Source organism: Triticum aestivum, chromosome 5B (assembly GCF_018294505.1).
Source record: "Triticum aestivum cultivar Chinese Spring chromosome 5B, IWGSC CS RefSeq v2.1, whole genome shotgun sequence".
NCBI lineage: Eukaryota > Viridiplantae > Streptophyta > Magnoliopsida > Poales > Poaceae > Triticum > Triticum aestivum.
The window spans coordinates 559,322,097-559,336,216 of record NC_057807.1 but is presented as its reverse complement, the minus strand read 5'-3'; positions in this window follow the sequence as shown (position 1 = coordinate 559,336,216).

The window sequence follows — 14,120 nt, the reverse complement described above, 5'->3', positions numbered from 1 at the left end:
CCGTCCTGAAGAGGAGATGCCCGGATCCGTAGGCGATATGCTGCAAGATCTTTCACAACTGCATGAACGAGCGCGACAGGTGATGCAGGGTATTGCCCAGGCCTTGTGGCCATCCGCTTCCCTGCCAGGAGGCATGAGCGAGCTTGTGGAGATACTCAAAGGAGCACGGTGGCGCTTCCGGTTATGGAAGATATCAGCCTGCCAACAAGGTGTGAGGGAAGCCTGGGCCATGGTGAAGACGCGATACGCCAAGGCTGACTCGAACCATATGGCCGAAGTTGGACCGGTGGGGGCGGATGGGCAAGAGATACCTGTAAGTCTGGTATATGACCAAGTAGCGTTAGCAGCAAAGTATTCCCAACAGGATTGTAAGCTAGACAGCCTGTTGTATGGTATAGAGGAAGAGTATAGCCAATCTAAGTGACTATGTAATTTAAATGGACCTATGTAGTCCCTAGCCGGATTGAAAATCATTTGTCATGGCGGACCTTTTCGCTTCAGCCCCCGGACCCGATAGTCCGGAGTGTATCCGAATACCCGCACAGTTATAAAAAACCGGGGTATGCATGGAAACCAGGCGTAGGGGTCATAAGTGCTTGAACAGACAAGTACCCAACTAGTTATGTTATATTACATGGATAGTAAGAAACATCTTCCAGAGAGAATAGTTCCGTTAAGGGTTCTTTTCTCTGGGTGCGCATGCATCGATGTGCATGTCTGAACTATGAACAATAGCGTAGGAAACAAAACATCTAGGGATTCACGTTGTAATAAACAAAAACATCTTTTGTTCACCGACCGAATATTCCCTTAAGAACGCTAGCTTTCGGCTTCACCCAGTCTGAGGTACACATTCGACTGAATCGGTAGTAACAATCGCAGAGGTGCTCCCCTTATGCCCTAGCCGAACTAATGGAAACATAGGACATAAACACAAGAGCCAGGCAACCCAGCATGGCCAAAACTTAAGTCATATCGATGCATATAATGGTGAGGAAAAGGCGCATATGAAAAAAAAACGCATATGTGGGTGGCAGGGAGCCATTAAAGTGGTTATTTTTAGCTTCCGTATAGGAAGCCCCCAGGTATAGTCTGCACACATAGTGCGGCCGGAGCGATCGAAGCACCCGTATAGTTTTGTAAGGCTGTGTGTGGAAAGGAAAATAAGGCGAGAAAGGAAGGAAGATAACATAATTTAAGACGAGGAGGTGAGGAGACGAACCCTGAGTTCGGCACTAGGCGTAGAATCTTCGGAGTCTGGCCGCGTTCCATGGGTTCGGCTCAAGTCTGTTATCAGATGCATTGCGCAGATGGTACGCTCCTCTTGTGAGAACTTTATCAATGATGAAGGGACCCTCCCACTTGGTCTTGAGCTTGTCCTTTTTCTTCTCGGGGAGGCATAGAACTAGTTCACCAATGTTATAAGTTTTGGCCCGTACTTCTCTGCTTTGATACCTTCGAGCCTGTTGCTGATAGAATGTGGAACAGGCTTTTGCTACGTCACGCTCTTCCTCAAGAGCATCTAAGTTGTCTTGCCGATCTAGCTCGGCTTCCTTCTCTTCATACATGCTCATGCAAGCTGAGTCATGGATTATGTCACAGGGTAGCACTGCTTCTGCGCTGTACACCATAAAAAATGGTGTGTATCCGGTGGTACGATTCGGCATGGTCCGCAGCCACCAGAGTACGGAGTCGAGCTCCTCGACCCAATGCGTGTCATATTCTTTCAAGGATCGCACTAGTCTGGGTTTGATGCCACTCATGATGAGACCATTTGCACGTTCGACTTGACCATTTGTTTGGGGGTGATAGACAGAGGCGTAATCGAGCTTAATGCACATGTTACCGCACCAAGTTTTCACCTCATCGACTGTGTAATTTGAGCCATTGTCAGTGATGATGCTGTGGGGGACACCGTAACGGTGTACGACCCCTGATATGAAGTCTATCACTGGTCCGGATTCGGCCATTTTAACTGGTTTGGCATCTATCCATTTGGTGAACTTTTCCACCATGACCAATAAGTATTTTTTCTTATGGCTTCCCCCTTTGAGAGGTCCGACCATATCCAGCCCCCAGACCGCGAAGGGCCAAGTTATGGGGATTGTTTGGATAGCGGCAGGGGGCATATGGCTCTGATTGGCAAAGAGTTGGCAACCAACGCAATGTTGGACAAGGTCCTGTGCATCTGCTCGGGCTGTCGGCCAGTAAAAACCTTTACGGAAGGCCTTGCTTACAAGTGCCCGAGCTGCAGCGTGGTGCTCGCTGAGTCCGAAATGGATTTCGGATAAGAGTTGTCGCCCTTCCTCTTCGGAGGTGCATCTTTGGAGCACTCCGGTAGTACTTTTCTTGTAGAGCTCTTCTTCATGGACTTTGTAGGCCTTAGAGCGTCGCATGATACAACGTGCCTCATTTTGGTCCTTAGGGATCTCTTGCCTATTTTGGTAGGCTAAGAAAGGCTCGGTCCACGGGGCGATGACAGCCATGATTTCCTGGGCCGAAGGTGTTATTTCTGTGGCAGAGCCTCCGATTACGTCAGATGGTTCGGAATCTGGGATTGTATGCGGAGCCGGACTAATATTGCCGGACTCCCCTTGCCATACCATGGATGGCTTGAACAACCTTTCCAAGAATATATTAGGTGGGACAGGGTCGCGTTTAGCGCCGATGCGGGCGAGGACATCCGCCGCTTTATTTTCTCTGACCACATGGTGGAATTTGAGCCCCTCGAACCGAGCTGCCATCTTTAGGACGGTGTCACGATAAGCCGCCATTTTTGGATCTTTGGCATCGAAGTCTCCATTTATCTAAGATATTGCGATATTCGAGTCCCCACGCACTTCTAGGTGTTGGATGCCCATGGAGACTGCCATCCAAAGACCATGCAACAGAGCCTCATATTCAGCTGCATTGTTGGAGTCTGTGTATAGTATTTGGAGTACGTATTGAACCGTGTCTCTGGTGGGGGATGTCAGGACAACACCTGCTCCCAATCCGGCTAGCATTTTAGAGCCGTCGAAGTGCATGATCCAATTGGAGTGCGCGCCATACTCTTTAGGGAGTTCGGCTTCTGTCCATTCGGCGACAAAGTCGGCCAGAACTTGCGACTTAATGGCCCGCCATGGTTTATATGTTATGTCAAATGGAAGGAGCTCGATAGCCCATTTATCAATTTGGCCTGTTGCATCGCGGTTGTTTATTATATCGTTGAGTGGTACTTCGGAGGCCACCGTAATCGAACACTCTTGAAAGTAGTGTCATAGCTTCCGCGATGCCATGAAGACCGCGTACGCTATCTTTTGATAGTGTGGGTACCGAGATTTGCATGGAGTGAGGACAATGGACACGTAATATACCGGCTTTTGGAGCTGAGAGCTTGTGTCCGTCTGCTTCTCGCTCGACGACGAGCACTGCGCTTACAACTTGGTGTGTTGTGGCTATGTATAATAGCATGGGTTTGCCAGTATTTGTTGCAGTCAGGACTGGATTGGTGGCCAAGACGGCCTTTATTTCTTCCAATCCTGCTGTGGCCGCATCCGTCCACTCAAAGTGTTCGGTGCGTCGAAGAAGGCGATAAAGAGGTAGTGCCTTTTCTCCTAATCGGGAGATCAAGCGGCTTAAGGCAGCCAAACATCCAGTTAGTTTCTGGATCTGCTTGAGGTCTATTGGAGTAGCCAACTATGACAGAGCTCGGATTTTTGCCGGATTTGCTCGATTCCTCTATTGAAACGATGAAGGCGAGAAATTTCCCGGAGGGTACACCGAAGACACATTTATCCGGGTTGAGCTTGATGTCGTATGTTCGGAGGTTGTCGAACGTGAGCCTCAAGTCATCAATTAAAGTTTCAATGTTTCTTATTTTAATGACCATGTCGTCTACATAAGCCTCTACTGTTTTGTCGATTTGTTTTTCCAGGCATGTCTGAATCATGCATTGATAGGTTGCGCCGGCGTTTTTGAGCCCGAAAGGCATGGTATTGAAACAGAAGGGGCCGTATGGCGTAATGAAGGCCGTTGCGCCTTGGTCAGACTCTGCCATCTTGATTTGATGGTATCCGGAGTATGCGTCGAGGAAACAAAATGAGTCGTGTCCTGCGGTGGCGTCGATGATTTGATTAATGCGGGGGATGGGGAAGGGATCCTTGGGGCAAGCCTTATTGAGGTCCTTGAAATTGACACATAGGCGCCAGGAATTGTCCTTCTTTGGTACCATTACCAGGTTTGCTAGCCAATCCGGATGTTTTATGTCTCTGATGAATCCGGCCTCGAGTAGCTTGGCTAGCTCTTCTCCCATGGCTTGCCACTTGGGCTCTGAGAAGCGCCTAAGAGTCTGCTTGACTGGCTTGTATCCTTTCAGAATATTGAGGCTATGTTCGGCCAGCCTACGTGGGATGCCCGGCATGTCTGAAGGGTGCCAGGCAAAAATATCCCAATGCTCCCGCAGGAAATCTTGCAGTGCGGCGTCTATTGTGGGGTTCAACTGTATCCCAATGGAAGCTGTCTTTGTAGGGGTCCGTTGGGTGGACCTGGAATTTGACTATCTCATCCGCGGGCTTGAAAGAGGTGGACTTGGGTCGCTTGTCGAGTATCACGTCGTCTCTGTCCACCGTGGCTCGCAGCGTTGTCAGTTCTTCAGCCGCAAGGGCTTTTGATAATGCCTCCAGGGCTAGTGCGACAGTTTTATTTTCGGCACGGAGTGCGACGTCTGGATGACTAGCTAGAGTGATTATTCCATTAGGCCCGGGCATTTTGTGCTTCATGTACCCGTAATGGGGTATAGCTTGGAAGCTCGTGAATGTGTCCTGCCCTAAGAGGGCGTGGTATCCGCTGCTGAACAGGGCCACTTGGAATGTAATTTCTTCGGACCTGTAATTCTCCGGCATGCTGAATACCACATCCAGTGTGATTTTTCCTGCACATCGCGCCTCCCGACTAGGGATGATTCCCCTGAAGGTTGTGCTGCTTCGCTTAATGAGGTTCTTGTCAATTTCCATCTTGTTGAGGGTTTCCTCGTAGATGAGTCCGCTTCCGCCGTCCATGAGCACTTTAGTGAGCCGGAAGCCGTCCACGATTGGACTAAGGACCAAAGCGGCTGGTGCCCGGACTGTTCGGAATTGAGGTTCGTCACTGGCATTATAAGTTATAGCCGTGTCGTTCCATGAATTTATTGTTGCCATGTGGCAAACTTCGGCGAGACTGCGTTGAGCTCACTTGCGCCTATTATTTGAGGCGAAAGTCTTGAAGACTGTCAAGACCGTATTGTTATTTCCGGCGGGATGTTGTTCTGCTGTATGGTTTATGAGGAGATCCTCGCCGCTCTTCGCTACCTGCCGGAGTATCCAACATGCTCTAAGGCTGTGAGTTGGCGTGGTGTCCGGTGTGTTGTGAAGTTTGTAAGGCCCATTGAGCCATTCCTCCAATACGGTTCCATGCCTTGTATCGGGCTTTGGTTTTTTGGTAATTGAATCAGGTAACTTACGAGAGTTTGCCCTTTTAGTTCGGACGAAGGGTTTAGCGACAGCCGGATTGTCCCAGAAGTTTGTTCGGGTTTTCCAAGCGCTTTCCATTGCGCATTATTTCTGCACTATGGCCGCTAAGTCAGCAAAGTGTACTATGTCACGCCGACTTATAGCGTTGAGGACCCCTTTGTCCGTGCAATTTTTGCAAAAGATGGAGATTGCATCTTCCTCGCGACAGTCCTTGACCCTGTTTATCACAAGGAGATTTCTGGCCCAGTAATGATGTACTGTCTCTTGGGGCTCTTGTCTGATATGCGAAAGATTGAATAAATCTGGGTGGGTGGGTGGCTTTGAATTTGAATCCTGACCCAATCCAAGACCCAGGGGCCAAGAAGCTTCCAAGTTTAATAGCTCGGGCTCCAGGATGTTGCCCAATTTCTTCGGCCCACCGCCCAACTCTGAATTCAGGGTTTGGACCATGTCCTCCCGCGAGCGAGTTTCCGGCTCAGAGAGCTCGGAAATTCAGACATAGTTCATCCTCAAAATAGAGGGAGAATTCGTATGATGCTCTTCCACTACCGCTATCTCATGGGTGACCGGCGGAGAGTAAATCTCCCTTTGGTTGGGTTTGAGCCCGATCCGGTCATAGTCCTTAGGGACGCCCAGGGCGGCGATGCGATCCAAGAGCTCATTAAGGGAGGAGAGCTCCATTGGGTCCATCTGTTCGGCGAGTTCCGAATCAACGGGGAGGCTGTTTTTGATGACCTGAGAAGTCATCGTCGGTGCGTCAGCCGATCCGGTGGTCATGACGAAGCCGCCCAGCTCGAGAGTTTGGCCTAGGGCCAGGGCTCCCCTAGTGGTAATGTTGTCCTTGACAACGAGATGAGCCATCAAGCCTTATAGCGACAACACAGAGGAACTCTCAATGAAAGCACCCATGTCGGTGTCAAAACCGGCGGATCTCGGGTAGGGGGTCCCGAACTGTGCGTCTAAGGCTAATGGTAACAGGAGACTGGGGACACGATGTTTTACCCAGGTTCGGGCCCTCTCGATGGAGGTAATACCCTACTTCCTGCTTGATTGATCTTGATGATATGAATATTACAAGAGTTGATCTACCACGAGATTGTAGAGGCTAAACCCTAGAAGCTAGCCTATGGTATGATTGTTGTTGTCCTATGGACTAAACCCACCGGCTTATATAGACACCGGAGGGGATTAGGCTTACACACATTCGGTTACAGAGAAGGAGATATATCATCCGAATCGCCAAGCTTGCCTTCCACGCAAAGGAGAGTCCCATCCAGACACGGGACGAAGTCTTCAATCTAGTATCTTCATAGTCCAACAGTCCGGCCAAAGTACATAGTTCGGCTGTCCGGATACCCCCTTATCCAGGCCTCCCTCAGTAGTCACTGTAGTTCTTTTTCTGTGTTTTTCTAGTGGCCACAATAGCATATTTTTGGTAACTAGGCTAAAATAATCATGGCAACACACGGACTGTTGTAACCATGGGCCTCCTACAGGCCGTATGATCCATGGGCCTTCTTCCGGCTGTAGGATCCATTGGCCTTCTATATGGGCCATAGGATCCATTGGCCTTCTATACGGGCCTTAGGGTCCATGGGCCTTCTATGGGCTGTAGGGTCCATGGGCCTTCTACGGACCGTACGATCCATGGGCCTTCTACGGGCCATAGATCCATGGGCCTCATACGGGCCATAGATCCATGGGCCTTCTACGGGGCGTATCATCATTTCGCCAATCATGGGCTGTACTATTCATGGACCATAATGGGCCGTTAATAGACCATATTTGATAACTCTACGAAAACAGCCCAACGTTTTTTACATGAAAACGACCCAACGTATTAACGGTCCGCAAACGGGCCGACTGTAACGATGGGCTGAATTTGGCCCACAAGCAGAAAATGACAGTAACGTGGCATATGTAACCGAATGCTGCAAATGAGCCCAAGAATCAATAGGCGCTGAGAAGGCCGAAAGATAACTTGGGCTGGAAACGGCCCAATAGAATAATGGGTCGTTAATGGGTATAAAGTGATACATTGTTCATTACGGGCCAGTTTCACCACGGGTCGTTAATGGGCCAAGAGTTACAAAAGGCATCATATGGGCCGAAAGAAGTCATGGGCCACACATGGGCCGGAAGTTAAAACGAGCTGGAATCATATTGGACGGCCCAGATGACGCTACTGGGCCTAATTCGGATAGAGCGTAATGGGCCCTGGGTTAGCGGGCTGTAAATGGGCTATATGCGAATAGGCCGTTAACAGGCTTTCCATGGGCCGGCCTGCCACCTTTTGACCAAGTCAAACGGGCCGGCCTTTTCACAGGAATGGGCCTCTGTTGGGCCGTGCCACATGTCGACGTATCATATGCGCCTTTGGTCCAATGAGCGGATGACATCTGTCCCAACGGTGAGCCGACACATGTTTCCTCCAGCCAATGATGATTTTACACGTGGAAAATCCCCATTGGTCGGGGTTGTTAACGGGTTATCGGATCCAAAACCCGACCCGATAGCTTAACGGCGTTCCTTTACGGTGGATGCCATGTGTCGGTCAACCTTGACAAAAGCACTTCTATGACGCACGATTTATCGTCATGGAAGTGGACACTTCCGTGATCATAATTTTGGTAATGTCATGGAACACTTCACAGGTATGGCTATCTTGATTCTGTCATAAAATCGTCATGGATGTACATGCATGACAAAAAACGCGACCTACTGTGACAAACACATATCATCACGGAACTGTATTTTTTTGTAGTGTTACCCACCGCACATATATTATGCTATAAAGCGAAGGCCCTCGGTGCGCCATGCCGAACCCACGGCGACTCACCAACAAGGGGCGCCCAAGCTGGGTAGGCTTCCAAAAAGGAAAGCAAATAGAGACATGGCCGAGCCACCATTGAAGAGGTATGGTTTAAAACATGCTCCGTGATTATCATTTTGAAATATAACAATGTCCACTGTGTCTTGGCAGAATGAACATTCGTCGGACTATATCCAGGGATCCTACCCGCCACGGCTCTACCAGCCGGGTTCCAGAACCGGTCTCGAGGGTAGAGGCTAACATGGGGACGATGTCGGACGGTCCTCCTATAGAGGATTCAGAAAGAATATCCACTACAAATTCCGAGGTGGAGAGCGCTATGAACCATCGGCATCGGCGGGCCGCATTCCGCGACCCTAGTTTTTTCGAAGAGGCTTTCAATGCCTTCAACTCGAGAGGCGCATACATCCGAGCTGCTCAAGATGGGCTTGCTAGATCCACAAACCAGTATTTAAAAGATATACAGGTAAGCAAAATCTAGTAATTATGTATATCAGTAGCCCCTGAGACTTGAAACAGTTGGGACAACTGATTTAAGGATCATTGTATGAACATGTTCTTATAGAGAACAATACCCTTTTGTCTCAAGAGCTGGAGAAGTGTCAAGCCCAGCTAAGGGCCACAGCTGCCGAGATGTAGGAATCCAAGAAGGCCTCATCTGGTAATATTTCTCTCTTTCGAGAAAAAACGTAATTACGTGTACCAGTTGGTGTTCGGCACGTTGCAGATCTGAAAATAGGTTCCACAGATAATTTCGGAGTGAATCAAGAGATCCTACAAGAGGATGAACAAAGAGCTCAATGACAACTAGAAGCTGGCGAGCGTGTACTTACACGGGTCAGGCAGGAGAAAAATGATCTTCAAGATGCCAATACCCGGCTGAGCATAGAATTAAAAGATGTTCGAGCTCAGCTAGCTGACTCCGTGAAGGAGAATAGAAGGCTTCAACGCAACATTTTTAGTATGTTCTCAAACGAACCTTTATATAGTTCGGCGAAGAAATGGGCTAACAGAGTTATGTCTGTAGGTATGCTGACCAGTTGTCCCGAAGAGGAGATGCCCGGATCCTCAGGCGATCTGCTGCAAGAGCTTTTGCAACTGCACGAACAAGTTTGGTAGGTGATGTAGGGTGTCGCCAAGGCCTTATGGCCATCCGCCTCCCTGCCAGGAAGCGTGGGGGAGCTTGTGCAGCTACTCAAGGGAGCGCGGTGGCGTTTCCGACTATGGAAAATATCCGCCTGTCGACAAGGTGCGAGGGAAGCTTGGGCCATGGTAAAAACATGGTATACCAAGCTCAATCCAGGAAGCAGGTAGGGTCAGATGGGAATGAAATTCCCGTTAGTCTGGTATATGACCAGGTAGAATTAGCCGCAAAGTATTCCCAACAGGATTGTAGGCTAGACAGCCTGTTGGATGGCATAGAAGAAGAAGTGTTCGAGTCTAACTGACTATGTACTTCAATTGACATATTTGTCCCTAGCCAGATTGTAAATCATTTGTCATGGCAAAACTTTTCGCTTCAGCCTCCGGACCCGACAGTCAGGAGTGTTTCCGAATACCCGCTCAGTTATATAAACCGGGGTACGCGTGGAAACTAGGCGTAGGGGTCATAATTGCTTGAGCATACAAGTACCCAACTAGCTATATTATATTACATGGATAGTAAGAAACATCTTCCAGAGAGAATAGTTCCATTAAGGGTTCCTTTCCCTGGGTACGCATGCATTAATGTGCATGTCCAAACTGCGAGCAAAAATGCAGTATATGCAACATCTGGGGGTTTGTATTGTAATAGGTAAAAAGCATATTTAGTTCACCGACCAAATATTCCCTTAAGAACGCTAGCTTTAGGCTTCACCCAATCTGAGGTACACGTCCGGAGTACCCGGCAGGAACAATCACAGAGGTGCTCCCCTTATGCCCTAGCGGAACTAACGGGAACGTAGGGCATAAACACAGGAGCCATGCAACCCAGCTTGGCCAAAACTTAAGTCATATCGGTGCATATAATGGTGAAGAAAATGTACATATGGAAAAGGGACACATATCCAGTGGGCGTGATGGCCGTAAGATAATTATATTAAGCTTATGTATAGGAAGCCCCCAGGTATAATGAGTGCACGTACTTGAAGATTAGCGCATCATGAGTGTGTAGACAAGTCACACTTAAAGCCTTAGAGCCATAAAAAGAAAGAGAGAGGATATAACTAAAAAGTAAAAAAAAGGCGGAGGGAAGGAGACGAACAAAGAGTTCGGCGCTAGGCATAGAACCTTTGGAGTCTGGCCGCATTCCATGGGTTCGGCTCGAGTCAATTATCTGATGCATCACGCATGCGGTACGCTCCTCCGGTGAGAACATTATCAATGATGAAGGGACCCTCCCACTTGGGCTTGAGCTTGTCCTTTCTCTTCTCCACAGGCGTAGAACGAGTTCGCCAATGATATAGGTTTTGGCCCGTACTTCTATGCTTTGGTACCTGTGAGCCTGTTGCTGATAAAATGCGGAACGGGCTTTTGCAACGTCGCGCTCCTCCTCCAGGGAATCTAAACTGTCCTGCCAATCAAGCTCGGCTTCTCTCTCTTCATACATGCACACTCGAGGTGAGTCATGAATAATATCGCAGGGCAATACCGCCTCTGCACCGTACACCATGAAGAAGGGTGTGTATCCGGTAGTGCGATTTGGCGTGGTCCGCAGCCCCCATAGTATGGAGTAAAGCTCCTCAACCCAGTGCGTGTCTGATTCCTTCAGAGATCGCACTAGACTGGGTTTGATGCCGCTCATAATAAGATCGTTTGCTCGTTCGACTTGACCGTTTGTTTGAGGGTGATAGACAGAGGCGTAATCGAGCTTAATGCCCATGTTGCCGTACCAAGTTTTCACTTCATCCGCTGTGAAATTGGAGCCATTATCGGTGATGATGCTGTGGGGGACACCATAGCAGTGCACGACCCCTTATATGAAGTCTATCACTAGTCCGGATTCGGCCGTTTTAACTGGTTTGGTGTTAATTTATCTACCATGACCAGCAGGTATTTTTTCTTATGGCTTCCTCCTTTAAGGGGTCCGACCATATCGAGCCCCCAGACCATGAAGGTCCAAGTTATGGGGATTGTTTGGAGAGCGGTGGGCGGCATATGGCTTTGGTTGGCGAAGAGCTGGCAACCGACGCAATGTTCGACAAGGTCCTGTGCGTCTGCTCGGGCTATCGGCCAGTAGAAACCTATTCAGAAGGCCTTGCTTACAAGGGCCCGAGCTGCGGCGTGGTCGCCGCCGAGTCCAGCATGAATTTCAGCCAAGAGCTGCCGCCCTTCCTCTTTGGAGATACATCTTTGAAGTACTCCGGTAGCGCTTTTCTTATAAAGCTCTCCCTCATGGACCTTTGTAGGCTTTAGAGCGCCGCACAATGCAGCGTGTCTCATTTTTATCCTTGGGGAATTCTTGCCTATTTAGGTAGGCTAAGAAGGGTTTAGTCCATGGGGCGATGACATCCATGATCATATGGGCCGAAGGTCTTAGTTCGGTGGCAGAGCATCCGATTATGTCAGTGTGTTCGGAATCTGGGGTTGTGCTCGGATCTGGACTAGTATCGCCGTTCTCCCCTTGCCACACCACGGATGGCTTGAACAGCCTTTCCAGGAATATGCTAGGTGGGACGGGGTCGCGCTTAGCACCGATGCGAGCAAGGATATCCGCCGCTTGATTGTTTTCTCGAACCACATGATGAAATTCAAGCCCCTCGAATCGAGCTGACATTTGGAGGATGGCATTACGATAAGCCGCCACTTTCGGATCCTTGGCATTAAAGTCTCCATTTTTTAGATATTGCAAGGTTTGAATCCCCCCGCACTTCTAGGTGCTTGATGCCCATGGAGACAGCCATCTGAAGACCATGCAACAGAGCCTCGTATTCGGCTGCATTGTTGGAGTCTATGTATAGTATTTGGAGTACGTATTGGACTGTATCTCCAGTGGGGGATGTCAAAACGACACCCGCTCCCAGACTAGCCTGCATTTTAGAGCCGTCAAAGTGCATGATCTAATTGGAGTATGCGCCATACTCTTTAGGGAGTTCGGCTTCTGTCCATTTGGCGATGAAGTCAGCCGGTAATTGCGATTTAATGGCTTGCCGTGGTTTATATGTAATGTCGAACGGGAGGAGCTCGATGGCCCACTTAGCAATCCAGCCCGTGGCATCGCGGTTATTTATTATATCATTGAGTAGTACTTCGGAGGCCACCATGATTGAACACTCTTGAAAGTAGTGTCGTAGTTTCTGGGATGCCACGGAGACCGCGTATGCTATCTTTTGATAATGTGGGTACTGTGACTTGCATGGTGTGAGGACAGTGGATACTTAGTATACCATCTTTTGAAGCGGGAACTTATGTCCGTCCCCCTCTCGTTCAACAACGAACACTGCACTTACAACTTGGTGTGTTGCAGCTATGTATAACAACATGGGTTCGCCAATGTTTGGTGCGGCCAGGATTGGGTTGCTGGACAAGAGGGCCTTTATTTCTTCCAGTTCGGCCGTCGCTGCATCCGTCCACTCGAAGTGTTTGGTGCGTCGAAGAAGGCGATAAAGAGGTAGTGCCTTTTCTCCCAATCGGGAGATAAAGCAGCTTAAGACAGCCACGCATCCGGTTAATTTCTGGATTTGTTTGAGGTCTATTGGGATAGCCAACTGTGAAAAAGCTTGGATTTTAGCTTGCTTTGCTTCAATTCCTCTATTAGAAATGATGAAGCCCAACAGCTTTCTGGCAGGAACACCGAAAACACATTTTTCCGGATTAAGCTTGATGTCATATGTTCGGAGGTTGTCGAACATGAGCCTCAGGTTGTCTATTAAGGACTCGACGTGTCTGGTCTTGATGACCATGTCGTCCACGTATGCCTCAACTATTTTGCTGATTTGCTTTTCCAGACATGTCTGAATCATGCGTTGGTAGGTAGCACCGGTGTTCTTGAGCCCGAAAGGCATGGTGTTGAAACAGAAGGGGCCGTATGGGGTGATGAATGATGTTGCGGCTTGATCAGACTCCGTCATCTTGATTTGATGGTATCCGGATTATGCATCGAGGAAACACAATGAGTCATGTCCTGTGGTAGCATCGATAATTTGTCGATGCAGGGGAGGGGGAATGGATCCTTAGGGCAAGCCTTGTTGAGGTCCTTAAAATTGACACATAGGCGCCAGGATTTATCCTTCGTTGGTACCATCACCAGGTTTGCTAGCCAGTCCGGGTGCTTTATTTCTCTAATGCATCGGGCTTCGAGTAGCTTGGCTAGCTCCTCTCCCATAGCTTGCCGTTTAGACTCTGAAAAGCGTTGTAGTGTCTGCTTGACCGGCTTATATCCCTTCAATATGTTGAGACTATGCTCGGCCAGCCTGTGTGGGATCCCCGGCATATCTGAAGGGTGCCAGGCAAAGATGTCCCAATTCTCGCGTAAGAACGCCCGCAGTGCAATGTCGACTGTGGGGTTCAGCTGTGCCCCAATGGATGCTGTTTTTCTAGAGTCCATTGGGTGGACTTGGAATTTGACTATTTCGTCCGCTGGTTTGAAAGAGGTGGACTTGGAACGCTTGTCGAGTATAACCCCCGATGCTTCCCACGCTTTCTCCGTCCCTCACCGTGCCTCCTCAGCCTTTCTCGATCCACGGTGGCCGAATAGGCGCCTCCCCCGCCGGCAACCGATTCTGGGTGCTGGCTGGGGAGGATGCTGACGAGGAGGCTGGGAACTCATCAGATGCCTCAGGTGAGTTTCTATATGAAGATAAATCTTCCTATTATTT